We start from the raw sequence: 27,780 nt of genomic DNA on the forward strand, positions 1-27,780 counted from the left end.
TATAACATAATAATGATTTATAATTAAACAATTTCTTGTTTCTATTTTTTATCAAAGATTTGCCACGGACACGGTTGTCTATGTACAGTATGGACACATTGATGACCCTTGCAACAAAAGCATAGTGCTTTGCATAATGAAATGAAATGAATATACAACTAAAATTCTTAAAGCACAGAATCAATGATGTACTGTGTAACACATTGTGGTGTACCACACCACACAAATGATACATTGTGACAGTGATGATTTCACTACACAACTCTTTCACACAGCCAAATGAAATGGCCAGAACAATGAACGTCGTACCATCCTCCTCTATCGTTATCAGCCTCTCTATTGTAAAAAAAAGCACAGTCTTCATCATTGTTGTTAGGCTCACCAGCTCTCCAGTACCTGTAGAGGTAGGAACATTTAATTAATTGCAATACATTTACCAAAAACAGAGCACTTTATCAACATGAACCCGAGCAATGCAACAAATTGTGAGCTTGTAGAGCGGCTATCTTTTAAGTCATAAATGTTTTTTAGATTTGGTGTAGAGGGGAAAAATGGAGCAGAGAAAATATAGAGCCCTGTGGAACCTGGTAAGAGCGCTACACAGCCTCCCTCCAAGGACTCACCTAACCCCATCACACATTGCAAGGCTGGGGTGGCTCAGGGTGGCTCAGGCTGGCTCAGGGTGGTACAGCAACATTCAATGGGTCTGGACTTAAAGATACTTAGGGGAACAATGCCCATACCTGTACAACTACTCTAGAGTGGGAGACGCCTATGGGCACAATACCAGAGGGAGCTCCTCTGACCTTGTTCCCCCTAAATTCCGCTCAAACATGGGGGGGGAAATGCATTCTAGATTCCCCAACCAAATTTAAATCTGACCTAAAAGCTTTGCTGTTCTTAAAATGTAATTGGACCTAAATACGTACATTGATCCCTACAATCTTGCCCCCAGAGATGCAAACACACTCCCTCAGTGACATCCAGAGGCAGCCCTGTGTGAGTGGTATCCTCTTCATCCCCAAACCCGCTTTTTGTGTAGGTATTGTTTTAGTGTTGTTGTTAATATTTAATGTATTGTTTTACTGTCCCAAACCGGGGGATTCAAGCAATCAATCACAAAATAGGGTTAAGTGTTTAATCATGACCTTGAATTATATTCTAGATCCAAATGAATAGTGGATAGCAAAATAGACAACAGTAATAATTGTCTTAGTGACACTGTGGTAGGTCTGTATTTTATGACAACATTTAAAACCATTTAAAAAGTAGTAACGATTGTTATGATTGAATCATTGATTGATTGATTGATTGACATTTTCATTCACACAAATTAATATACATAAGCATAATTGAATGAAGGAAGAATGAAGGTAAAGTCTTACGTTGGTGTGGTCAGCACTGTTCCATCCACCCACTTCCAGATTCCTTGTACGTCATTGTGACTCAAACCAATCCACACATGCTTGTCATTGTCAACACGTCTGATAATTAAGTCCTGGACAGAAAAGCAGCGGGTTACTGAAGTACAAGCTCTACAGTAATAATAGGTTTCAACACGCACACGCATGCACGCGCACACACACACACACACACACACACACACACACACACACACACACACACACACACACACACACACACACACACACACACACACACACACACACACACACACACACACACACACACACACACACACACACACACACACACACACACACACAAAATAATGTACCTGTTTTTCTTTACTGTTTATGATGAGCAGGTCTGATTGTTTGCCTCTACAGAATTGTCTGCTCTCATTCCAGGTTCTCTTCTCAGTAGAGATGTAATAACACACACCACCATCCAATGTAAATCCATCTGATCCGTCTAACACAAACAGAATAAAGTTAGCCACTGATTTTTCCAACGCATTCTCAAATCCCCAGGTGTCACTTTCCTATGCCCTCTAGTGTCTTCTACGCCAGCAGTACCCCGATCCACTTCTTCAGAAATCCCACTGTTTCATAATGCCCACACGACGGTTTATAGAAATACCACAGGTCATATTTAGACACAGTAGGCACAATATAATTATGTATATTGTGTCAGTTAATTCATTCAGCATTTTCGCTGCTTTTGTCCAAACATCACGCAAATCGGTGAACATTATCTCTGTAGCTATGTGATCAAGACGAATCTGTCCAATTTCTCATATTTCATCCTGATTGTCCTGTTACAGCGCCACCAGGAGGCCAATTTTTGCTTATTACATTTTTTGCTATTACTCTTACAGATTTTGTCCAAACATCACACAATTTGGATAGTCATATCATCAAGACGGATATGTCTGATTTTTTATACTTCAACCTTCATTTGCAAGAATCTAGCGGCTAGATTGACTTGTATTACCTGGCCTGGCCTGAGGAGCAAATTTGTCTACATTATATTTGTTTAGCCCTGGTGTTCACTGCAGTCACAGTCAGATACAACAGTAAATAAGTCATTGATCTGCATAGGAACAATATTCCCTAAATTGGAGATCCACTATTTAAAAACACATATACCAATGCTCTTATGTTTCTGCTGATAAATGTATTAATACAAAAATCATATATTCTATAGGGAAACACATACATACTAGCTCAGTGGTCTTAGACTGAGAGGTTCATGGGGTTCAGTCATACCAAAGACTATAACAATAGGACTCAATGCCTCCCTGCTTGGCACTCAGCATCAAGGGCATCAAAGTACCTGCGACGAACTAGTGTAATGTCCAGGGGGTGTACTTGTACATCATGTGACATACTTACATCTCACTATGCCTGCATATAACATCCAATCATCAGTGTTGGGCAAGTTACTTTATTTTAGTAATATATTACTATTACTTATTACCTTCATTTTAAAGTAATACATTTCGTTACATATTACTGTCTGAGCAACAGTAATATATTAATATTACATATTACGTTTTAGTTACTTTTTTTTTTAAAAGCTAAAATTGAACAATTAAATAATAGATTTTGTATTATTATTATTAGCCCACAAATTATTTTTGGGACACAGAGATGGCAGATGGGCAGGCATTTAAATTATAAGATAGGATTATGAATTACATTAATGAATCAATTTTACTGAAATTAATCAATTCATTAATAGACATATACCTTCTATAATGTAGCCTATAATGACATGACAAGACACAAGCCTCTTTCTATACCTTTTTTTTAAATTAAAGTCCACAGAACTGCATGAGAAGCATAGAATGTTGAGCCTATGAAATTAAGATAAGGACATAGAAATACGGTTATGGTAATTTAATTGTTCAAAATTTGACCCCTCTGAACAGTGAACAGTTATATCACTGTAGTGTCATTGTGTCAACCAATAACACATCATAACAAAATGCATCTTGACCTACAGTACCACTTTGATTGTTTGACAACCAACAACTAGCCAATTTTAAGTAACACAACCGTCCCTATGGGATCTAAACTCCATCCATGTGTGGTCAAAGTGGCAAATAAAATCTCTTAACACAGCATTTTGACATTCCCAGCCGACACTCATTTAGATAGACATGGCATGAGTTTAAAAAATGTACTTGACAGTTAGAGTTAAGACTCATTTATATGGTCTACAAAGAACTCAGCTCTATACAATTATATTTATACCGTATGCTACTCTTTAAATAAAAATCCTCATTCTATTTGACCTTTAAGAGAAGACTGCGCTAGCCATTTATCCCCAATCCATATATTGCATATTATGCTCTCCTATCTCCCTGTCTGCAGTGTTGCCTGGTCTCATTATTATAAGCCACATTGGGCTTGTTTTTCTGAAGTTGCTTGTAAATAATGGTAGAACGGTTGTGAGGTTGTAGGTCGTCTATTTTCAAATAGCCAACATATATAAATATGCACATTGTTTAATGGACGACATATATATAGGTTTGAAGTGCTCATGTGGCCTATTATAGTCGCTTCTTTTGGCCTTGTTTTCATAGACCTAGTTGCTTATTCCTCTCGCACAATCTAGCAACACTGCTGACGTTCCGACAGAGAGCTCCGTTCCTACAGAGTCTGACATGAACTCTGCAGCCGCACCGTGGGCATTTTACATTGAGCACACACACCCGATGTTTGGCTTCTAACTTAGCTCTGGACTTGAATTGCCTTTCAATAAAAACACATTTGAAACACAATTGGCACAAGGAATTGACACTCTCCCTTCAGCTGATTATAGTAAAATTAGAATCACAGAGATTTGTTGACAATGATAGCTGTAGAGAGAGGTGCGCTCTTTTAACAGGGATTTTGCTGTAGGCTGCAGCTTTGTGGGTGGATAAAAAAACACCTTCACTTTGGTGGGTAACGCACAAAGTAACGTAGTACCGTAGTGTCATTTTAATAATATATTACAGCTTCTCCTTGTAGTAATGCGTTATATTACCCATTACCGCAATTCGTAATATATTACATAACGGCGTTACGTTACTAACGCACGTTACCCAACACTGCCAATCATATACTGGGTTTTGACCCAGTCTCTCTCTTACCTGAACATGCCACACTTCCTCCTGGCTTCACAGTTCCTCCCACCTCCTCACTTCCTCCCACCTCCCTAGTTGCATTCTTGCAATCTGAAAAATACATTAAAAATACAGCAATAGTAATTGTCACATCACACGTTTACAGGTATTTTAAAAAAGTCAGTGAAAAGGGGATGAAAGTGGGTGCACACCCCCTCCCCCTCAGTATCTACATGAGGTTAGACATAAAGTGCTTTAACATAGCAATCTCAATTCTCAGTCATCCTCAGCCTACCTGTGTTTTTGTTTGCCGTTCCTTGGTTCTCATGATTGTCGATGATCAACTCGATGTGAATGTCTGCCTCAGCCACACTGATTGAGACTGAGCAAGGGGAAACAACATATTTACATACATATAGCATATCCATGCGGTACAGTATCTATGAGGTTAGACATAAAGGTGCATCAACATAGCAATCTCAATTTTCAATCATCCTCAGCCTACCTGTGCTTTTGTTTGCCGTTCCTTGGTTCTCATGATGGTCGGTGCTCAACTCGATGTGAATGTCAGTCTCAGCCTCACACAGACAGAAGAGGAAAAACAGCAAAGCAATGCAAGCCCTCATCCTGAAACCCAGTGACTATTGATACAGCACAAACCGTGATGTGGAACTCATTGACTATTGATACAACACAGCTGTCTTATATACATGTACAACTCAAAAGTGAACCACCCCTTTTCAAGGTGTCGTCCCAGATGTAACCCAATCCAAAAATAAAGTCACATTGTTCACATTGTTGGAATATCGTAACCTCAGATAAGTTTATGATTAGATATTTGGATATAGTTTGCGTGCATGCGTAAATGTGTACCTGTGTGAAATGAGTCATGAGTTAAGTTTTGGGGACTGTAAGGTACCCAAAGGTCTATACAGACAGTGCTTCCATTGCAAAAGGTTCACTAGCTGCAAAGGTGAGTGGGTGCGTATTATACATCATATGGCTGTTACAGAGATTGCTGGCTTTTCAAAGAACAGTGTTACTTGAGAACAGAAGGCGATCAAATCAAATTCTACCAGGTGATCAGGTATTCTGCTGTTGATGAGAAAGTCCAAGTAGTCCATGGGCCCAGGCCAGATTTTTCACTAATCAGGGACACTCAAGGTGGCAAATTCTAGTTTGGTATTTTGAAAAGGTCTATATCCCTAAGATAATATTTCAACATGATAGACCTTCCCAAGTAGTAGCGTAGTCCCAGTTATCAGCCTTCAATGACACCAACCATAGATACAAAGAATGAAAAAAATCGTCTAACCTTTTTTGAATAGAACATGGCATACGGATGGAAAGAAAACATTATTCAATCTCTTTCTTTCACTTTATGAACCACACATGACACATGAACCCTAGCATGCCTATTCTGGAGCAAACATTCAGCAAATGGCTTGTCTACAAGCTCACAACACCTCACGTTGTGATACAATGTGAACAGCATTTTCACTATGCGGGGTCACTCAAGTGCAACATTTGCAAATTCTAGTTTTGTATTTTGAATAGGTCTATATCCCTAGATGATATTTGATCATGATAGCCTTTCCCAAGTGGTAGCTTAGTCACAGTTATCAGTGAAGAAAGCGAGCCACTTTTTTTGAACAGAACAGGTTCTTGGGAGCTGGGAAGGGCGGTCTTCCACACCATTATGTTGCGTTGCGTCTCGGTTCCCCTAGGCCGGAGCGTAACACTGGCGGAGACAATAACCTTTTCAATGCAAACCGATCCATGTGAATCCAACAATAGAAAAGCAAATGTTATCCGATCTTTGTGAATAAAATGATAGAGACAGCTTTGGTAACATTGTGGGAATAATATGTTGACCTAATAAGTTTTACAAGCTGACATTTGTAGTCAACGTCCTGGAAACAGGAACCAAACTGCTAAACAAAGGGCTGTTTGGAGTTTCCCACCATCTCTCTCTCATCCATAACGAAGATGACATCAAAGATAAGAGCCAGGAAGGGAGAGAGAGCAGGACTTGGAGAAAGCAGACCTTGAAGATCACTCAGGCAAATGACCAGTCACCTCCGCTGGGAAGTGAAAAAGTCACACTGCCCCCTTTGTGAACCCACACACACACAAGCAAAGCAAAGTTTGTTGTTTACCCAGGGTGTCGGACTAAGTACGAAACTTGTTTCCAGCCGGACCCTGCATGGAAGCCTTGCTCAAGGGCTATTCAGCGGTGATTCATGATTGATGTGATGAATTGGGGAATCGAACTAGGGACCTTCCGGTATCAAGGCCGCCCCTCTAACCACTAGGCCACCGCTGCCACCCAACACCCGCACACACACAGACACCCTCTTTCAGTCTCTCTCTCTCTCTCTTTAGCGCATTTAAAATCATGTTTTCACCACCAAAAGGACATTCTACACGTGGCCTCATGAAGAAGACATATGGACTATGGACAATAATGTACAAATGTATTAACTATGTTGTATTACCAAATGTGTGCCTTGTGTTTAGATTAACCAGAGAATGGTCAGGCGCCATAAAATGTGGGCTTCCCTGTGTCCTGAGTTTGACACAAAGTCAGATAAGAAATTAGCATAGTAATGACTTCTGACCACATGAAAGGACTGTGCCCATCTAACTGTCCCACACAGCCAATACTTTGTGCTCAACAATACGGAACGACCGACGAGGAAGGTCCCGACGGGACCTCCTGTTGACTCGACCATCCAACAACGAGACGATCCGTGGGACGAACCATCCCCATCCACAGAGGCCAGCCACGGCCTCTCTCTCGTCTCCCCTGCAGCTCATGCGAGAGGGTTATGCTACTGGTCCTATTCTTACCGCTCTGGTGATAAATACTTTTAACTGTGATGTCTGAATAAACCCATTTTATTGTAACTTGCACTGATTTTTGGTCTCTTTTGTCTAACCAGTTATAGAGTGTATTTCTTTGATTAATGACATTTATACAAACCAGTCCAAGAACTCACGTTACATTACAGTGACGTAAGTTTCAGTATAATAATACATACCTATGTGTATGTGTTATTATATTTGTAATTAATTCATAAATGATATTTATATGGTTTATGAAGTGATTACGTCTTGTGTATCTATATGCTGTGATATTATCGGCGTATTCGCTACACATTGTTCTTCCTCTTGTTTATGACCAAAGCTTTCTGGGACACAGCCTGTTATTGGTATCTTAAGTATCATGGATATATTGTGAGATTTTCTTTAATTGTTTTATTTAGCAGGGTTTGTTGTTAGTTTAATGGAAGGGAAGAGCTGTCTTATCAGTGTCTGCGAGAGAAATAAGCAACCAGCCCTATGAAAACTGTTCCAAAAGAAGCGACTATTATTATAGGCCAAATGAGCACTTTAAACTTATACACATAGGCTTTTGAAAATAGCAGATCTTCAAGCTACAACAATACGTTGCGATACAATGTGATTGTGAACAGCATTTTCACTATGCGGGGTCACTCAAGTGCAACATTTGCAAATTCTAGTCTTGAATAGGTCCATATCCCTCGATGATATTTGATCATGATAGTCTTTCCCAAGTGGTAGCTTAGTCACAGTTATCAGTGAAGAAAGCGAGCCATTTTTTTTTTAGGCCAAATGAGCACTTTAAACCTATACACATAGGCTTTTGAAAATAGCAGATCTTCAAGCTCACAACTATGCGTTGTGAGCTTGTAGATCTCTTATTTTAAAACATATAAATATATATATATTGAAAAAAGTGACAAATGTTTATTATTTTTTAAACATTTTCTTATACATATTAATTTCCTTAACATGAACATTTTTGAGAACCACTGATTACATTTTTTTTCATAGGAAGCAAGAACAAATAAGCAACTACACTTTAGAAACAAGCCCAAAAATACGCAATCCACAACTATCAATGTTTACTACACGGCAAAGTAGTAACACATGCACACACACACACACACAGTCCTGCAAGGCGCACCGTTTCAACACATGCGCCACTTAGACACACACACACAAGCCAGCACTGCACACGTGCGTGTGCACACACACACACACACACACACACACACTTAACATGCAGGACTGCGAGGCACACCGTTGCAACACATGCACCACTTAAAGACATGCCCACACACATACTTTAAAATACTCAAAAGTTGAAAAAAATTGTAAACTTACTTAAAAGTTTAAAAAAATACTTTACAGGAAATAAAGTGATTAAAAATACTTTAAAGTAAATACATTGAGTAACAATACTTAACAGTACTTAAATTGAGTAAAAATACCCAGTAGTACTTCAAATAAGTAAAAAATACTTAAAGGTTGTTAAAAAGTGCAATATATGTTGAAAGTGCAATATATCTTTCAGTACTACCTTCTGAACTAGTTTTTTGTTTGTCAACTTTAATAGTTGTGGTTTCCATTCAGCTGAACAGGTACTGTAAGTCTGTTGATGAGAAAGTCTAAGGTACAGTATGCCGAATGGAACAAAAGAAAATGACTTAAGTCAAAACAGATAATTATGTACAGTCCACGATGAGTGATTAATGAAGGGCATAACATGATAGATAGAAAGGAATGCACTGTCACAATAGTTTGATGCAAAGGTGCCTAACTTTGATCAGAGGTGAGGAGGAGGTCTGATGGTGAGGCTGTGGATCAAGGGTTTCCATGGATTATGATTGTGGAGTGTTATTATGGTTATTATTGGTATTATTGGACACTTTGAAACACTTTCTCTCAACTGACAAATCAGATTTACTTGTTCAGTTCTGCCCTCCTTTGCCTCTGTGCTCCTTCTCAACAGATGATATGCCTTCTGTTTTTGCTCTTTTCCTGCACCATTTTTCACTGTGGTCACTCACATTACAGTTGACTTTAATTGTTTCATTGTCTGACACACCTCATACACTCCATTAATCCATTGTCTTAAAAAAAAAATCACACCCAGTGTGAAAAGAGTGGTGCCTTTGAAAGTGTAACTGGTTGCATCCTTGTGTTGCAATCAGCAACAATATGTTGTGACGTGACACGTGACAACATATTGTCACTTGAAGCTTGACCAATCAGCCGTGCTCAAACATACGGACGGACATACAGACGGACGGACATGCGGACAAAGTCAAATGTAGGAGTGGTTGGCACCACTCAAAAAGAAATGCTAGTGTAGTAACTGAGTAGTAATACTGTAATATGCCTGACTACGCCACCTCCCGCTTGTGGAGGGGGCAGGAGGAACCCCTAAACCTTACACTGTTCAACTTCCCTTAAACAGGAACAATTACTTTACTAGAGGCAGTTTGTGGAAAAATATAACTTTATTGCCATGAAATTACAAAACACATCACTGTTGTCTATTACAAACTAGCACGACAATTAAGGTCCTTAAGGCAAGGTATTTAGTATTAAAATGGCAATCCAACAGTTACCTCTCGCAGTCTAAGGAAGGGCAGGTCGGCCCGTGCCTACAGTGAATATCAAAATAACTAGGGGAAAAGGGGACAGGCCTGGCCTCAAAGAAATCACGCAATATAAATACAAAATTCAAATACAAAACATGCAGTGCCAGGTTATATCAATACACACCAATAAAAACCAAAGGGGTCCCCAGTGCAGTCCCAAGCTGAGAGGAAAACCGTGTGCAGCAGGGCGGACCCGGCCTTGAACTGGGTTACACAAATTAAACTGTAACAGAACAGAGGAGAGAAACAGTTAAAATATGCCAATATGGATAAATGTTAAAACCTATGCCTACAGTGTACCTTGGCTAGATGGCTCAAATAAACAAAACAAAAAGAGTAAATTAACAGTGGAAAGCAGTGGCCGGTGTGCTCCCTTTAAGGAGACAAACAAAACGCATTAGTTGCCAGCCCTAGTATCACACTAAATAAAACACTATTCAAATCATTAATAGAACAAACAGCTTAAAACCTACTTTGTGTTGCAGTAACTGTGCACACAATGCAAGGCCAAGGCGAGGGGGGCAACCTCAACACCAGAGCTGCTGTATAAAAGACAGTGATGTTACAAACTAAAATACATTAAAATCCACAAAGAGGCAATGCATAAAATGTATACTGCTTTACCCGTGTCTCCAGGTAGGGCAGACAGAACAGACACCACAGGAGGTCACTTCATTTGTAAAACTGAAATAATAAATAAATGCATTAAAATAAGATAATAAAACACAATGATGTTGGCTAAATGAAAATGCTAGAGCATGGGAAGCCTCCATGTGCTCAACAGAAAATAGGCAACCAACAAACAAAAGCCAGCAGTAACATGTGCTCAAACAATAAGCTAACATTAGCATTAGCTGCAACAAACAAAAGGGTCGCACAAAGCAGCAGATCTACAAGGTTCAGTTTTTGGCCTACCGTGTGTTCTCTCCCTGCATGTACCATGCAGCCTACAGCAGAGACAAATGGCTTTCTATAGAGGAGCTAGGGTTTTATACTTCCTGGTCACGTGACTAAGTCAGGTGCAGTGGGTGCACCATTCACCTGGGTTCCCACACTAGTATCCCACAAAGGATTGAACAGACTTTTTGACCTTTCCAGGGAATCTTGTTGTCTCGTTGTCCTCACATGATGCAATCATGTACGGGTATAACATACAATACCACAAATCTCCTGCAACATATTCATGAGAATGTCATCCCGACACTTTATGAGTCACCAAATTATTCAAACACATTTAAGATTTGATTGTGTATTTTAGAATATGTTTTTTACATTGTAATGAAAAAGAGTGCCACGGACATAGACAAGTCTTGCCATGGACATGTTTGTCCATGTACGGACATGTTGATGAACTTCAGAAGGAGCTATTTGCTACTAAGGCAAAGTAGGGTAGAACTGGACAAGTAAAGCTGGTTGACAAATTCCCTATGGGAACTAGAACAAATATCTTTTAATCTAAATCTGAAGACGGAAGAGACACTTCCCTTGTAACGTTATTCTTTATTTTTCCTGTATATTTCATTCAGGGTGTATTCATTGTTATATTTTTTTTGCATATTTAATAGTGTACTTATGTATTATTACAAACAAGAATTATTGTGAAGGCACTGCTAAGCTGTTTAGACACAGTTAAGACATGGAAACCTCTGTGATTGGAGCTCTTTATTTCATTAACTGTTTACATCATGATGACTTCATTCATTGAGTTTGGCAGACATTTGAATTTCATGCTCTCTCACTCTTTTATTGTAATTTGTTCCCTGTATTATTTTGACTTGTTAGAGGTCCAGATATTTGCTCCGTTTCTGTCTATCTCCAGGTCTCCGCCGTCGGTCATTGTGAGACGCATCCGGACAGACTTCAAGGGGTTGTAAGTATTAGAAGCCCAGATTGGCTTCTCGTCATTGTCGTACATGACCAGGTTGTTGTCCTCTTGAAGAATGATCCGGTAGCCACCCTTGGCCCTTGTGTGTGATGCCCAGGTACGAGTCGAGCCCTCGTAGACCACAAAGTTGCTGTCAGTCTGTAAGCGGGAGAATAAAACCTTTAACTGATGAATTACCACTGTTACTAACTCAGATCCTGGAAGAACTCATGCAAAGTCACCTTAGCATTATGTTTACCATGATTATAACATACATGGATAAGTTTACCTGGAAGACAGCCTTGAATTCCCCGTTTGCACTGACAAGTGTGTCTTCCTGATAGAGCTCCTGGTTTGGGGGTGCTCCTTCCATTCCGACATCTCGCCACTCCGACTAGTGGCTTCCGCGTGCGGTTAGGGTTAGGGTTAGGGTTAGGTATAGGGTTCGTTAACGTCGGAAAGGCGACATGTCGGAAAGGCGAAATGCACCCCCTGGTTTGTGCTTATGAAGCTATTCATCCTTCTGAAGTGGGAACGAAAAGAAAACTAGTTAAACTGTTCCTGGAGACTGCTTTGGCTCTCGGGAAGTAGGTGGAAATAATAATGTTTAGTTGTAATGGTATTTGAGAGTAATATACCTTTACAATAGAAAAAGAGAAGAGGAGAGATGAAGAGGAGATATTTAGTGTGTAATCTAAGGTTATTTCCACGTTAAAGCGGGTTAAAGCTCAATGGTGTTATTCATCGCCATGTGGCCCTTTGAGACCATCTGCCGGCAACCTTTCTAGGCAACAAACATCACAAACACACAGTCAGAACAGAGACACTGAAACACGTCCCCGTGTGGAGAGTTTGGAAAGTAAAATGTGACAACAGGATGTTTGTCAACAGACAGACAGACACAGGTACAAAAACACAGTTAGAAACAACACAGAACAGCTGTAAGGGTCAAAGACGGGACACACTGGTGGTGACTGGAGTTGAACAGAACTGAAGTTACAGAACTGAAGGTCCATTTAAACCCCCAACCCCGCCCCCCCCAGTCCTAGAGCAACTAGTCCAACAAGTCACACTTTGCTTTTCTCTGGTGTCACAGTGCAAAACAAGATATGACAAGTCATAATATCCCCGCTTGCGGCAGGCTTTTTTTGCCCCAATCTTCAGCACAAAATGTAAAAGTGGTCTTTAAAATGAAATGTCAGCCATTCCAATGCAACCGAAAGGACTCCACAGAGAGGTTCATCGGTTGGCTACCAATATAAAGTGTGTGTGTGTGTGTGTGTGTGTGTGTGTGTGTGTGTGTGTGTGTGTGTGTGTGTTAACGAAAAGTGCAGTAGAACCTTTACCAGACCATAGTGAAGTCTGTGGGTTTCAGATACCACATAGCCTTTATAAAAGTGAAGCTCACAACGTGTCTTTTAATTTCATGCAAGTTTGCCCTTTCCACTACTGGCTTACATGAACAAAATACCCAAATGGGTCCATTTGGTTTCATTAATGTCTTTTCTAATTCAAGTATTCAATAAAAAATGAAAAAGAGCAGATCTACAAGCACACAAGGCGGCGACGCGTTGTGAGCTTGTAGATCTGCTATTTTAATGAAGCATGAAACACGCTGATTTTAGCGTCAGTTTTGATGCTAAAAGCATCATCAATCTTGGAATGGTTTGCATCATTTTAATCACAAGGCACGTACCTTTAAAATGGTATATAGATTGACAATGTAGGTGACACACACGCAAGTGTAAATGTGTTTGTTTGGGAAAAAAACGCTTGTTTCGGCGCTTGTTTTTCATTCACACACACACACACACACACACACACACACACACACACACACACACACACACACTACACACACAGTGTTGCCATGTGTACTAATTTTAAGCGACCTTGTGTTCTGTAAAGTTGCTTGTAAATATTGGTAGTTGCTTTCTATTTGTTATTATTTTGTTGTGAGCTTGTAGATCGGCTACTTCCAAATAGTCTATTTTCAAATAGCCGATGCATATAGGTTTAAAGTGCTCATGTAGCCTAATAGTCACTTAAATATTTGGCTTGTTTTCATTGACCTGGTTGCTTATTTCTCTCTCATAAATCTGGCAACCGTGTCTTTGTTTAGACCAGCGAAGAAGAAAATGCGGAAGTGATGTTTTTTTCCCGTGTGAAAGACAGTATTATGTTGCGAAAATATAAAGACATTACAGCACCATAACATGGTTAATACATTTTATTGTGGGATGTACAATACATGAAAATTACGGGTGTAATAACGCGACTTGCGTCGAGAACTAATGGAGAGCGGACATAACCGCGTTTGGCTAAAAACTGTTAGTTAGTTGGTTGCTGTTACTATTAGCCAAAATCGGCTAGCGCTGGAAGGAATCCACTTCACATTAACACATTTATATCATATTTACATGCCGAGTTAAGCTCTGACATTTAAGTGATATGTAGCCTGATATTACCAGATTGCTATAGTGGGTTTAGAATATTTTAGACGTTTTTTTTCATTTGCTCATTGCTCATTTCAGCTCTTCTGGAAAATCAGCCAGCCCTAGAAGACTGTCTTCATGGGCAGTCAGAGGCGTGTCTAGTCCCATAGCTTGGGAGGACGAGGCCGGCCGTTCAGAGTATGGGAACGTATCCCATTGGCTTAAACGGCAGCCAATCACGCAAAAAAAGTGTCCAATACATGTCGGAAATATGTCGGGTCAGAGTCAGAGTGAATATAGACCCGCCAGCTTTCAGCAAGCGGGTAAAGAAAAGCCTACCTGTATCGCACTGCACACCTCTGATACATGATCACATCAGATGACCGGAGAAGATAACACAGAAGCAAAGTAAAAATGCATTCAAGTCAAAGGGATGCGTGTCCAACCAAAAGAAAGAAAGCTTAAAGACCAGACCGCTCATTCATGTCCATCGCAGAGGGTACCGAAAGGGCTTCATCACTCACCGAAATAATAACTTATTTTTCAGAGGACAACACAGTCGTACGACAAAGCATGAAATTAGGCTTAACTGACAACTGACTTGTTAGAGGTCCAGATCTTTTTTTCGTTTCTGCCTATCTCCAGCTCTCCGCCGTCGGTCATTGTCAATTCAATTCAATTCAATTCAATTTTATTAAAGTGTCAAATCACAACAAGTTGTCTCAAGACACTTTACATGTAGAGAAGAGACCCGACAATCCCACCCTGAACAAGCATTTTTTGCGACAGTGGCAACGAAAAACTCCCTCTTAACTGGAAGAAACGTCAGGCAGGCCCTAGGCTCTAGGGTGGCGGCCTTCTGCCTCGACCGTGTCGGGGGAAAGAGGAGAGAGAGAGAGAGAGAGAGAGAGAGAGAGAGAGAGAGAGAGAGAGAGACAGACAGAGACAGAGAGAGAGAGAGAGAGAGAGAGAGATACAGTGCAGGTAGTAACAGTAACAACAGTAGCACATATAATAGTGTAATATGTGATATATATGATAGTATAATATAGTACAGCAATAATGTGTATGTAGTATATAATGGTATAATATAAGAATATAAAGATAATATACAGTATATATAGTATAGTGGTATAGTGCAGTGTAGTAGAAATCCACGGTCGCGCTCCATGGAAAGGCCCGGTCCGCAGTCACAGTCTTGAGCCGCAGCTGGGGGTCCGTATTGACAGTCCATGGACCTGCGACGTGGGAAATAAAAGAAACTCCGGGGAGCGGGTCCCCGGTTGTAGAATTAGTGGCAGGCCTTACTAGAGCGTGAATCCGTACAGGGTTAATTACGATTGTACCATTGGGACACAAACCCACACAACCAAAGGGAGAACGAGAAGAGAGAGGACGAGAGGAGAAGGGGGGGGGGGGGGGAGGGGTGGGCAGGGGAGGGGAGAGAGGATAACTATAGGGTGACTGAGTCTATACACTTCGGCTATAGGCTTTATCATAGAGAAAGGTTTTTAGTCTAGTCTTAAATATACAGAGTGTGTCTGCTTTGCGGACTGAGACTGGGAGAAGGTTCCACAGCTGAGGTGCCTGAAACTTAAATGCTCTGCCTCCTGTTCTAACTTTTTGGGGGTTTTCTGGAGCCGTAAGCATTTTTTCATACTGTGGGCGCAGTGGTGTTCTGGTTGGTTTATAGGGCTCGATGAGTTCTTTGAGATATATTGGTGCCTGTCCATTGAGGGCCTTGTATGTGAGGAGGAGAACTTTAAACTCGATTCTGTATTTAACCGGGAGCCAGTGCAAAGAGGCCAATGAAGGAGTGATATGATCTCTTCTTCTGGTTCCTGTCAGTATGCGCGCAGCGGCATTCTGGACAAGCTGCAGGCTATTTAGGGATTTACTTGGGCAGCCTGATAGTAAAGCGTTGCAATAGTCCAGCCTAGAAGTAACAAATGCGTGGACAAGTTTTTCTGCATCCTTTTGGGACAGAATGTGCCTAACTTTTGCAATATTACGCAGGTGAAAAAAGGCATTTCTTGAAATTTGTTTTATGTGGGACTGAAAGGACATGTCTTGGTCAAACGTGACTCCCAGATTCTTTACAGTGGCCCTGGAGGTCAAGGTAATACCATCTAGGGTAAAATTCTCATCGGCTAATTTATCTCTGAGGTGCTTAGGGCCAAGTACAATAACTTCAGTTTTGTCCGAGTTGAGGAGTAGGTAATTACGGGTCATCCAACTCTTGATGTCTATAAGACATGCTTGAAGTTTATCCAGTTGATCTGTTTCATCTGGCTTCATTGATAGATATAATTGTGTATCATCTGCATAGCAATGGAAATTTATAGAGTGTTTCCTAATTATCTCACCTAAAGGAAGCATATATAGAGTAAATAGTATTGGTCCAAGTACAGAGCCTTGTGGGACTCCGTATTTAACCTTTTCGCGTAATGAAGGTGTATCGTTAACGTTTACAAATTGAAATCTGTCAGACAGATAGGACTCAAACCAGTTCAATGCAGCACCCTTAATGCCAACCAGATGCTCAGGTCTCTGCAACAAAATATGGTGATCAATAGTATCAAATGCAGCACTGAGGTCCAACAGAACCAGTACAGAGAGAAGGTTATTATCGGATGCAATCAGGAGGTCATTTGTGACCTTCACCAATGCCGTCTCAGTGCTATGGTGTGCTCTGAATCCTGACTGAAAAGCTTCAAATAGCTTGTTGTTATGTAGAAAGTCACATAACTGCTTGGCGACTGCTTTCTCAAGGATTTTAGAGAGAAATGGGAGGTTCGATATAGGTCTATAGTTAGCCAAAATGCCTGAGTCGAGAGTAGGCTTCTTGAGGAGGGGTTTGATGACAGCTACCTTAAAGGACTGTGGTACGTAGCCCGTCACCAGAGACATATTGATTATATCGAGTAGGGATGCACCAACCGGGGTCAGGACCTCTTTAAGCAATCTAGTTGGGACTGGATTGTGAGACGCATCCGGACAGACTTCAAGGGGTTGTAAGTATTAGAAGCCCAGATTGGCTTCTCGTCATTGTCGTACATGACCAGGTCGTTGTCCTCCTGAAGAATGATCCGGTAGCCACCCTTGGCCCTTGTGTGTGATTCCCAGGTTCGAGTCGAGCCCTCGTAGACCACAAAGTTGTTGTCAGTCTGTAAGCGGGAGAATAAAACCCTTAACTGATGAATTACCACTGTTACTAACTCAGATCATTTGCTGGCCACACAGCCAACATTGCTGGTATTTACTTGTGGTACAACATGACATTCAGATCAGTTCCAACAATACAAATAAGAACCTGGAAGAACTCATGCAATCAGTCACCTTAGCATTATGTTTACCACAATCTGGGAACCCAGAGCCAACTGAAAAGGAAAAACAGTGACCTCTGCTGTTTGTTATTATGTCAGTTGGCTCTGGGAGGAAGAAAACGTAGCACACGTACGCAAGGAAACCAGGGTTTTGGTCTGCCTTCAGCGCATCACTTCCGGTGGTGCGACTATGTTTTCATTCCCACTAACAATATTTCTACACGGAACACTAACACCACTTTTCCCAGAGAACATGGATCGTTTTGGTTATAAGCCCACTTGTTTCTATGATGAAAGAGTAAGTTAAAATGTGAATATCTTTCCGTGGTTTTGTCTGCTCCACGGACGCTATTGTTAAATTAGTTTCTGTTTGTTTCGAGTGGGGAAGGATCGACGGACACGTGAATCCCGCCCACTACATTTGATTGGGTAAAGCGCGGCCTGCTTCCTGATCTGAAGGCACGCCCACTTGTAGGCAGTGCGTACGCGATATGACAAACCTCCCTGACAGATTCCAACGCAGAGCAGAATCTGTTCTTGAGAGATTATGTTTACCATGATTATAACATGGATAAGTTTACCTGGAAGACAGCCTTGAATTCCCCGTTTGCACTGACAAGTGTGTCTCTCTGATAGAGCTCCTGGTTTGTGCTTATGAAGCTATTCATCCTTCTGAAGGGGGAACGAAAAGAAAACTAGTTAAACTGTTCCTGGAGACTGCTTTGGCTCTCGGGAAGTAGGTGGAAATAGTAATGTTTAGTTGTAATGGTATTTGAGAGTAATATACCTTTACAATAGAAAAGGAGAAGAGGAGAGATGAAGAGGAGATATTTAGTGTGTAATCTAAGGTTATTTCCACGTTAAAGCGGGTTAAAGCTCAATGGTGTTATTCATCGCCATGTGGCCCTTTGAGACCATCTGCCGGCACAGAGACACTGAAACACGTCCATTTTGCTTTTCTCTGGTGTCACAGTGCAAAAAAAAGCCTACCTGTATCGCACTGCACACCTCTGATACATGATCACATCAGATGACCGGAGAAGATAACACAGAAGCAAAGTAAAAAATGCATTCAAGTCAAAGGGATGCGTGTCCAACCAAAAGAAAGAAATCTTAAAGACCAGACCGCTCATTCATGTCCATCGCAGAGGGTACCGAACAGGCTTATTTATGCTTCGTTGTGCGACTTCATCACTCACCGAAATAATAACTTTTTAAATATTTTTTTCAGATGACAACACAGTACGACAAAGCATGAAATTAGGCTTAACTGTCCCAGACTGGCTACAGTCCAGCGTCTGCATCTGTTGCTAAGGCCTCTCTCGACCGATGCATTCTCTGTTTACTCTACGTTAGTCCGACAGCGCATTCCTCCGACAGCGCAGTGCTCCGACATTGAACAGTAAACCCGAACCAAACCCGCACCCTAACCCTAACCGCACGCGGATGCCACATAGTCGGAGAAAAGGTCTGTCGGATTAACGCATGCCTCCCGCATTCTCTCCCCATTCGCTCGCACAGACATTAGGCACAGATAGTTGCCTTTTGAGTGGAATGCACGAGAGTAATGTATCTTTACAATACATAGTTGAAATACAATTTGAGTGGAATGCACCTTTAAAATTATCACTCATGCTACAAAATGTGCTGAAAATCACAAAGGTCTAGTTAGGCATCAATAATGGGTAGAATAATCATCATATCAATGTAATGGATTCAAATCATTAATATAATAAATTATAATAAATCTCTCAAATAAATGAAGACGATGTACTCACCAGTGAGTTCAGTGGTGGAGATGAAGAGATGTTGAGGAGAGATGAAGTTATGATGGAGCAGAGGAGACCAGTCGCCTATTTATCATCAGGAGCGTGTGTGTGATGCGTGCGCATGTGTTATGGTGGCATGATTTATAGGGATTTTCCCCCATTGTGTGGTTGGTTATTGGTGGCCGGCCTGTTATTACTTCTTTTTTTTACGGGGCCAGGCTGCCAGCATGGCTCCGTTTTGATATTGGCATTATTCTGTTTCTTCTTCTTCTTCTGCCACTTTTCGCAGTTCTGGGTTAACCGTGCATATGCTTTTTACGAAACTCGGCCATATGATAGATGGTCATGAAAAACTATCAAGAAATAAATCTCACAATCTTTTGTCAAAAGGTGGCGCTATAGCACTCAATTGAAAATGCCAACTTTGAACAGGTACAACTCATGCCCTGTTTGACCTACAGCCATAAAACTTCGATACACACATGCGTCTACTCATGATGAACGACTTTCACACTCTGACTTTTGACCTCTGACCTTTAGATCTCCCACCATTTTGAATTATATGAAAAACAGTTAAAACCTATCTCCTCCTGGGATTTTTGAGTAATCTGCACAAAGCGTTTTACACATGAACTTTGGACCTATGCCGACAAAACGTTGGGGGCGGATTTTTTCTAAGTGAAAAAATGAAGCTTTAATGAGCCACTGAATATTGCAGTTTTATGACAATTATTCATCTGCCCCTAACACATACATACACAGACTCACATTTGTTTGAAATGTTGCAGTAATGTAGAGGGTCATTCCAAATATCACTGAAACCAATCTTACTCCAATTGGTCAAATGGGGGTGCTATAGCAATTTTTTGAAAATGCAAACTTTAAACGGGCAAAAGTCATGCCTCGTTTGGCCGACAGCCATTAAACCTGCTTACACATGGGCCTTGACTCATGAGGAACACATCTATCACATTGACCAGTAAGCTCCGCCCTTAGATTGTCCGCAATTTTGAGCAGTTTGAAAAACACTTAAACCCAGGATTTTTCAGCTATTTGCGTGAAACTGTATCATCTGTGTGATCTCCTTTTTCACAGGTCCTTGTCTGTTGGTCCAATGGCTTCTCGCTGAAGCGTGTGCCTTACAACCTCAACGTCGTCAGTTCAAGCCTCACTTGATGCAGACTTCATTAAAGTTGCATTGCAGACAACATGATTGTGTCAATTAATGCATGCGCAATTGTTAAAGATAACCTGAAATGCTTATTTGAGAGTATGTTTTTTCAATGTATGACATACTTCATACTGAAAATAGCTGATCTGCAATCTCAAAACTTTTCAGATAGCAACGTGTTCCTGAGGAGACGTAGTACAATTTCTCCATTGTAGTAGGGGCTGTTAGTGACACGATAGTTCACTTTTTGATACAAGCGCCAAATTTTCCACAAAGTTTCTTCTGGACCTACTTTTTCACAAAAGCCTGTTAACAATATGGCTGCTATTTTCCAAAATGGCTGCCGGCAAAAGACATGCTATGTGGTTTTTGACCTGGATTGTGATTGGATAATCCAAGTTTGATTATTTTGGCATCAGAATATAGTTTCGACTCCCCCCCACTCCCTCCTCCCGTTAGCCACGGCAAAAAAAACAATATGTCTGCCATTTTCCAGCTGCCAGCTAAAGACATTTTATGTGGTTTTTGACCTGGATTGTGATTGGATAATCCAAATGTTTTCTGAGGGTGTACTGTAAAAAGGTTGCGCAGAATGCGCACCACTGAGCTAAGGGACTAACGGGACACAGGTGGAGAAATAAAACTAATCACAAGGTAATGAGACAAGACAGGTAACGTTACGACAAAATAAAACGAACACAACAGTTAAGTAAAAACTAAGTAACGACTTAAAACAGGACAAACTAACACATTACAAAACAGTACTGTACTGTTATTGTACAGCACTGTACTTTACTCTACTGTACTGTTCTGCTATTGTACAGCACAGTACTGTACTGTTTTGCTATTGTACAGCACAGTACTGTATTGTTATTGAACATCACTGTACTGTACTGTACTGTACTGTATTGTTGTATCACGATTTAGTGAAGAATCTAGGCCCTGAAAAATCCATTGGCATCCTTTTCTTTCACACTTTCACTGGATGTGATGTCGCGTCAGTCTTTCGTGGGAAAAGGCAAAAAGACAGCATGGCAAACCCGGCAAGTGTGGCCTGAAGTCAGTCTCGTAACGAGGCAACATAGTAGGCCCCGACGCGAGGTGGTCACAGCGGGCCCTCATGAACGCGCACGCGTGCATGCGCACGTGCATGAGTGTTGAATCCATCTTCTCCAGTTTTCTGCTGTGTTCCCGTCGAGACACAGTGTCTGTGGTGGTTTTTTGGTCCATGTTTCTGTAAAATTGTCGTGCAATATTAAGAGAGAGACCGGGTCTGTGTGTCATCAGTCATAAAGGTGTTATTTAGAACTACCTGCGTTCCCCCAGGGGGCAGACTTATATCCTATATCACAACAATCTCCATATAGTTTTGCTTCCAAGTTGGAAAGCTAAACATCTCTCCATTAACGAGCTGTTTCGTACACCAGTCGTGGGAACTATTCAGATAGTAGCAAGATTGTAACAAGATTGCACCACTGGATGAGAATAAGACGGAAAGTTGGAGAAGATAAACACCACCGTTCTGTAACCAACTTAAAATGGCAACCGCTACTACGTGATGCTGACACTGATGTCACGTCCCCAAAGAAAGCTGCCTGCGTGATGTCACTTTGACGAGGTCTGACAAGGGGTTTATACACAAATAAAACAGACTTGATTTGCACTTGTTCTCAGTGTGTATAGAAATGGCTTCTGCCTGCGGTCTCCTGTCTGAAGTGCAGTTACATTGTGCTATCTGTCTGGATGTGTTCACTGAACCGATCACCACTCCATGTGGACACAACTACTGCAAGGCCTGTATCACACATTACTGGAATACTAATGTGTTTCAGTGTCCACTATGTAACAGAAGATTTTATAATAGACCAGAGGTCGTTGTCAATACTTTGATCTCTGAGATTGCTGGTCAGTTCAGAAAGTCCCAGCAGCAACCTGCTGAACCAGAGAAAGAAGCAGACAGAGGGATACAGTGGCATGTATTCAATGCTCTGAATACTATGAAGACACTCGGTCAACAGATGGAGAAGCTGTATGACGCTGAGCTGAGGAGGCTCCAGCAACATGCCGTGGATGTGACTCTGGACCCTGACACCGCACATCCCTATCTCATCCTGTCTGAGGATGGAAAACGAGTGAGTGATGGAACAGGACAACAAACCACAGACAACAAAGAGAGGTTCTTTCCATGTGGCTGTGTCTTGGGACAACAAAGCTTCTCCTCAGGAAGATTTTACTACGAGGTTCAGGTTAAAGAGAAGACTGACTGGGATTTAGGAGTGGCCAGAGAGTCCATCAACAGGAAGGGATTCATCACACTGAGCCCCAACAATGGCTACTGGACTATAGGGTTGAGGAATGGAAATGAGTACACGGCTCGTCTTGCTGGCCCTCCTGTCCTCCTCCCTGTAAGAGAGAAGCTCGAGAAAGTGGGAGTGTTTGTGGATTACGAGGAGGGTCTGGTCTCCTTTTTTGATGTGAAGAACAGAGTTCATATTTACTCGTTCACTGGCTGCACCTTCAGTGAGAAGCTCTATGCATTCTTCTGTCCATGTTTCAGGAACAGTGGTAAAAACTCTGCTCCTCTCATCATCTCTCCTGTCATTCCTGCTATTCAGGTGGTCAAACAGTAGAACTCAGCAAGAAGACAGAGACCTCATATGGCCAGAACTGGTACTTTTCCAGATTCAAATTCAAAAATAGAAAATCGACAAGCTGAAAATGCATCTTTTCTCTGATACAGATACTTTTCTGTGACGCTATAGTATGATCAATTAGGGCGTTCCTTTACGAAAAAACACAAAAAGTAAACATATGGAGATAAGTGGTTTCTGCCTGGCAGCAAAGATTTTATAGTGCCTACAATTCGTATAGGAAGATAATGTATATCTGGGTACTGTCAGTGTCTTTTCCTGTGGGAGACCTCACCTTTGTGGCTCTGGGAGAATTGCTGTCCAGAACCGTTACTTTTCTGGAAATGGAAAACGAAATGACCCAATGGCTCCACTGCAGTTTTAGCAACACGCTCTCCTTAATACCTTTTTATTGGTTCAATATGTATAAAACGTGTCGCATCACAACACATTGTGAGCTTGTAGATGGGCTACTTTTGCTACTTTTGTGTGACACTGTAGAACGAAGTGGGGCATTAATTGACAAAAACAAAACTAAACATTAAAAAGTTGAAAGCAACGATATGAAATGTAGAGATTGTAGCTTTACGGTCAGCAAACAAAAGAAAGACAACACACCAACTAGTTTAGTTTCATTTATAGTCCATTGCACAGTGAGGAGAGCTGCCTCGTCACGTCACACTGCTGGACAGACAACAGGTCCAGCAGTGTGTTCAAACTGTTTCAACTGCTTATGATCAATTTTATACACCGTTGTACGACAAAAGTAAGAATCAGGCTTTAACAAGAAGCAACGGTGCATTGAGACAGTGGTTTTCAAACGTTTATGTGCCCAAGGCACACCAGTGGGCAAGTCGAAATCTCAAAGGCAGACCTGGATTTAAAAAAATTGCAGATCTACAAGCTCACAATGCAGACCGCGTTGTGAGCTTACAGATCGTCTATTTTTGCTACTAAAATAATTTGAATTATTTGCCAATGATGACGTGACATAACAACATAATAGGTTAAAGAATCTGCCTCTGTATTGGGAAATGAGTTCACACAAAGTACTGATATAGTAATTAAAAGAGTTCATAACATTTTGTATACTGTAATATTACAATAATAGTGTGTGGTTGTCACTAAATCCAAGGCACACCTAATCTTGTCTCACGCCACACTAGTGTAGCCTCGCGTAGCCAGACTATATCACTGCGTGTGCAATTTTTTTTTGCACTTGCAGATTCGTCTGGTCCCAGGCTAACACTAGTGTACCTTGGCACACCGTTTGAGAATCACTGTATTAAAGTCATACTGTGTAACTTTTTCAATTAAACAAAAGTTGTTTTGATATCTTTCACTGGTATATGTTTTTCACAATAACCATTCCACATCAATGTCAAATGCCAAAATGACAAAGGCAGCCGAAAATGAACCGAAAATGTATTTCATTTAGGTTATTTTAAAGTCAATACATGCCTTGACTGGTACTTCCGTGGCTTTGTTTTGAACTGAATTCTGGGAAACGCAGTTCTAACAGACCACAGGCAGACCAGAGGCGTCGCCAAAAAGACTACCAAAATGAAAGTCACACAGTAGGACTTTAAGATACCAAACACGATGCTTTGTATTCACATACATGGAACAGGTGCAACCATTCACAGAGAGCAGGATTCCAGTATGACCATAGAATCATCAAATTAAAAAATATTCCACAATGTGACCGATTTCTATAAATACATTTCCAGGTTATTCCCCCCCCCCCCCCCCCCCCCATCGCCATGCGGCCCTTTGAGACCATCTGCCGGCACAGAGACACTGAAACACGTCCATTTTGCTTTTCTCTGGTGTCACAGTGCAAAAAAAAGCCTACCTGTATCGCACTGCACACCTCTGATACATGATCACATCAGATGACCGGAGAAGATAACACAGAAGCAAAGTAAAAAATGCATTCAAGTCAAAGGGATGCGTGTCCAACCAAAAGAAAGAAATCTTAAAGACCAGACCGCTCATTCATGTCCATCGCAGAGGGTACCGAACAGGCTTATTTATGCTTCGTTGTGCGACTTCATCACTCACCGAAATAATAACTTTTTAAATATTTTTTTCAGATGACAACACAGTACGACAAAGCATGAAATTAGGCTTAACTGTCCCAGACTGGCTACAGTCCAGCGTCTGCATCTGTTGCTAAGGCCTCTCTCGACCGATGCATTCTCTCCCCATTCGCTCGCACAGACATTAGGCACAGATAGTTGCCTTTTGAGTGGAATGCACGAGAGTAATGTATCTTTACAATACATAGTTGAAATACAATTTGAGTGGAATGCACCTTTAAAATTATCACTCATGCTACAAAATGTGCTGAAAATCACAAAGGTCTAGTTAGGCATCAATAATGGGTAGAATAATCATCATATCAATGTAATGGATTCAAATCATTAATATAATAAATTATAATAAATCTCTCAAATAAATGAAGACGATGTACTCACCAGTGAGTTCAGTGGTGGAGATGAAGAGATGTTGAGGAGAGATGAAGTTATGATGGAGCAGAGGAGACCAGTCGCCTATTTATCATCAGGAGCGTGTGTGTGATGCGTGCGCATGTGTTATGGTGGCATGATTTATAGGGATTTTCCCCCATTGTGTGGTTGGTTATTGGTGGCCGGCCTGTTATTACTTCTTTTTTTTACGGGGCCAGGCTGCCAGCATGGCTCCGTTTTGATATTGGCATTATTCTGTTTCTTCTTCTTCTTCTGCCACTTTTCGCAGTTCTGGGTTAACCGTGCATATGCTTTTTACGAAACTCGGCCATATGATAGATGGTCATGAAAAACTATCAAGAAATAAATCTCACAATCTTTTGTCAAAAGGTGGCGCTATAGCACTCAATTGAAAATGCCAACTTTGAACAGGTACAACTCATGCCCTGTTTGACCTACAGCCATAAAACTTCAATACACACATGCGTCTACTCATGATGAACGACTTTCACACTCTGACTTTTGACCTCTGACCTTTAGATCTCCCACCATTTTGAATTATATGAAAAACAGTTCAAACCTATCTCCTCCTGGGATTTTTGAGTAATCTGCACAAAGCGTTTTACACATGAACTTTGGACCTATGCCGACAAAACGTTGGGGGCGGATTTTTTCTAAGTGAAAATATGAAGCTTTAATGAGCCACTGAATATTGCAGTTTTATGACAATTATTCATCTGCCCCTAACACATACATACACAGACTCACATTTGTTTGAAATGTTGCAGTAATGTAGAGGGTCATTCCAAATATCACTGAAACCAATCTTACTCCAATTGGTCAAATGGGGGTGCTATAGCAATTTTTTGAAAATGCAAACTTTAAACGGGCAAAAGTCATGCCTCGTTTGGCCGACAGCCATTAAACCTGCTTACACATGGGCCTTGACTCATGAGGAACACATCTATCACATTGACCAGTAAGCTCCGCCCTTAGATTGTCCGCAATTTTGAGCAGTTTGAAAAACACTTAAACCCAGGATTTTCAGCTATTTGCGTGAAACTGTATCATCTGCGTGATCTCCTTTTTCACAGGTCCTTGTCTGTTGGTCCAATGGCTTCTCGCTGAAGCGTGTGCCTTACAACCTCAACGTCGTCAGTTCAAGCCTCACTTGATGCAGACTTCATTAAAGTTGCATTGCAGACAACATGATTGTGTCAATTAATGCATGCGCAATTGTTAAAGATAACCTGAAATGCTTATTTGAGAGTATGTTTTTCTTTTCAGATAGCAACGTGTTCCTGAGGAGACGTAGTACAATTTCTCCATTGTAGTAGGGGCTGTTAGTGACACGATAGTTCACTTTTTGATACAAGCGCCAAATTTTCCACAAAGTTTCTTCTGGACCTACTTTTTCACAAAAGCCTGTTAACAATATGGCTGCTATTTTCCAAAATGGCTGCCGGCGAAAGACATGCTATGTGGTTTTTGACCTGGATTGTGATTGGATAATCCAAGTTTGATTATTTTGGCATCAGAATATAGTTTCGGCTCCCCCCCACTCCCTCCTCCCGTTAGCCACGGCAAAAAAAACAATATGTCTGCCATTTTCCAGCTGCCAGCTAAAGACATTTTATGTGTTTTTTGACCTGGATTGTGATTGGATAATCCAAATGTTTTCTGAGGGTGTACTGTAAAAAGGTTGCGCAGAATGCGCACCACTGAGCTAAGGGACTAACGGGACACAGGTGGAGAAATAAAACTAATCACAAGGTAATGAGACAAGACAGGTAACGTTACGACAAAATAAAACAAACACAACAGTTAAGTAAAAACTAAGTAACGACTTAAAACAGGACAAACTAACACATTACAAAACAGTATTGTACTGTTATTGTACAGCACTGTACTTTACTCTACTGTACTGTTCTGCTATTGTACAGCACAGTACTGTACTGTTTTGCTATTGTACAGCACAGTACTGTATTGTTATTGAACAGCACTTATTGTTGTATCACGATTTAGTGAAGAATCTAGGCCCTGAAAAATCCATTGGCATCCTTTTCTTTCACACTTTCACTGGATGTGATGTCGCGTCAGTCTTTCGTGGGAAAAGGC

The 27,780-nt window shown here is 41.0% G+C and overlaps 3 long non-coding RNA genes across 3 annotated transcripts; all 3 read right to left on the reverse strand.

Annotated features, from left to right (window-relative positions):
- Window positions 1–315: 315 nt before the first annotated feature.
- LOC311055406 lies at window positions 316–4,619 on the reverse strand. Its single transcript, XR_014601789.1, has 4 exons — window positions 4,547–4,619; window positions 1,739–1,875; window positions 1,386–1,498; window positions 316–396 (listed from the first exon to the last, which is right to left on the reverse strand). It is a non-coding gene; the product is annotated as an uncharacterized lncRNA (long non-coding RNA).
- A 7,022-nt stretch (window positions 4,620–11,641) lies between these two features.
- LOC311055611 lies at window positions 11,642–12,384 on the reverse strand. The gene is made up of 3 exons (XR_014601806.1): window positions 12,350–12,384; window positions 12,150–12,206; window positions 11,642–12,019 (listed from the first exon to the last, which is right to left on the reverse strand). It is a non-coding gene; the product is annotated as an uncharacterized lncRNA (long non-coding RNA).
- Window positions 12,385–17,281: 4,897 nt separating this feature from the next.
- Window positions 17,282–25,733, reverse strand: LOC311055610. Its single transcript, XR_014601805.1, has 4 exons — window positions 25,672–25,733; window positions 19,400–19,474; window positions 18,203–18,293; window positions 17,282–17,462 (listed from the first exon to the last, which is right to left on the reverse strand). It is a non-coding gene; the product is annotated as an uncharacterized lncRNA (long non-coding RNA).
- Between the last annotated feature and the right edge of the window lie 2,047 nt (window positions 25,734–27,780).

This window comes from Gymnoscopelus microlampas (genome assembly GCF_963454915.1).
Source record: "Gymnoscopelus microlampas genome assembly, chromosome: 11".
NCBI lineage: Eukaryota > Metazoa > Chordata > Actinopteri > Myctophiformes > Myctophidae > Gymnoscopelus > Gymnoscopelus microlampas.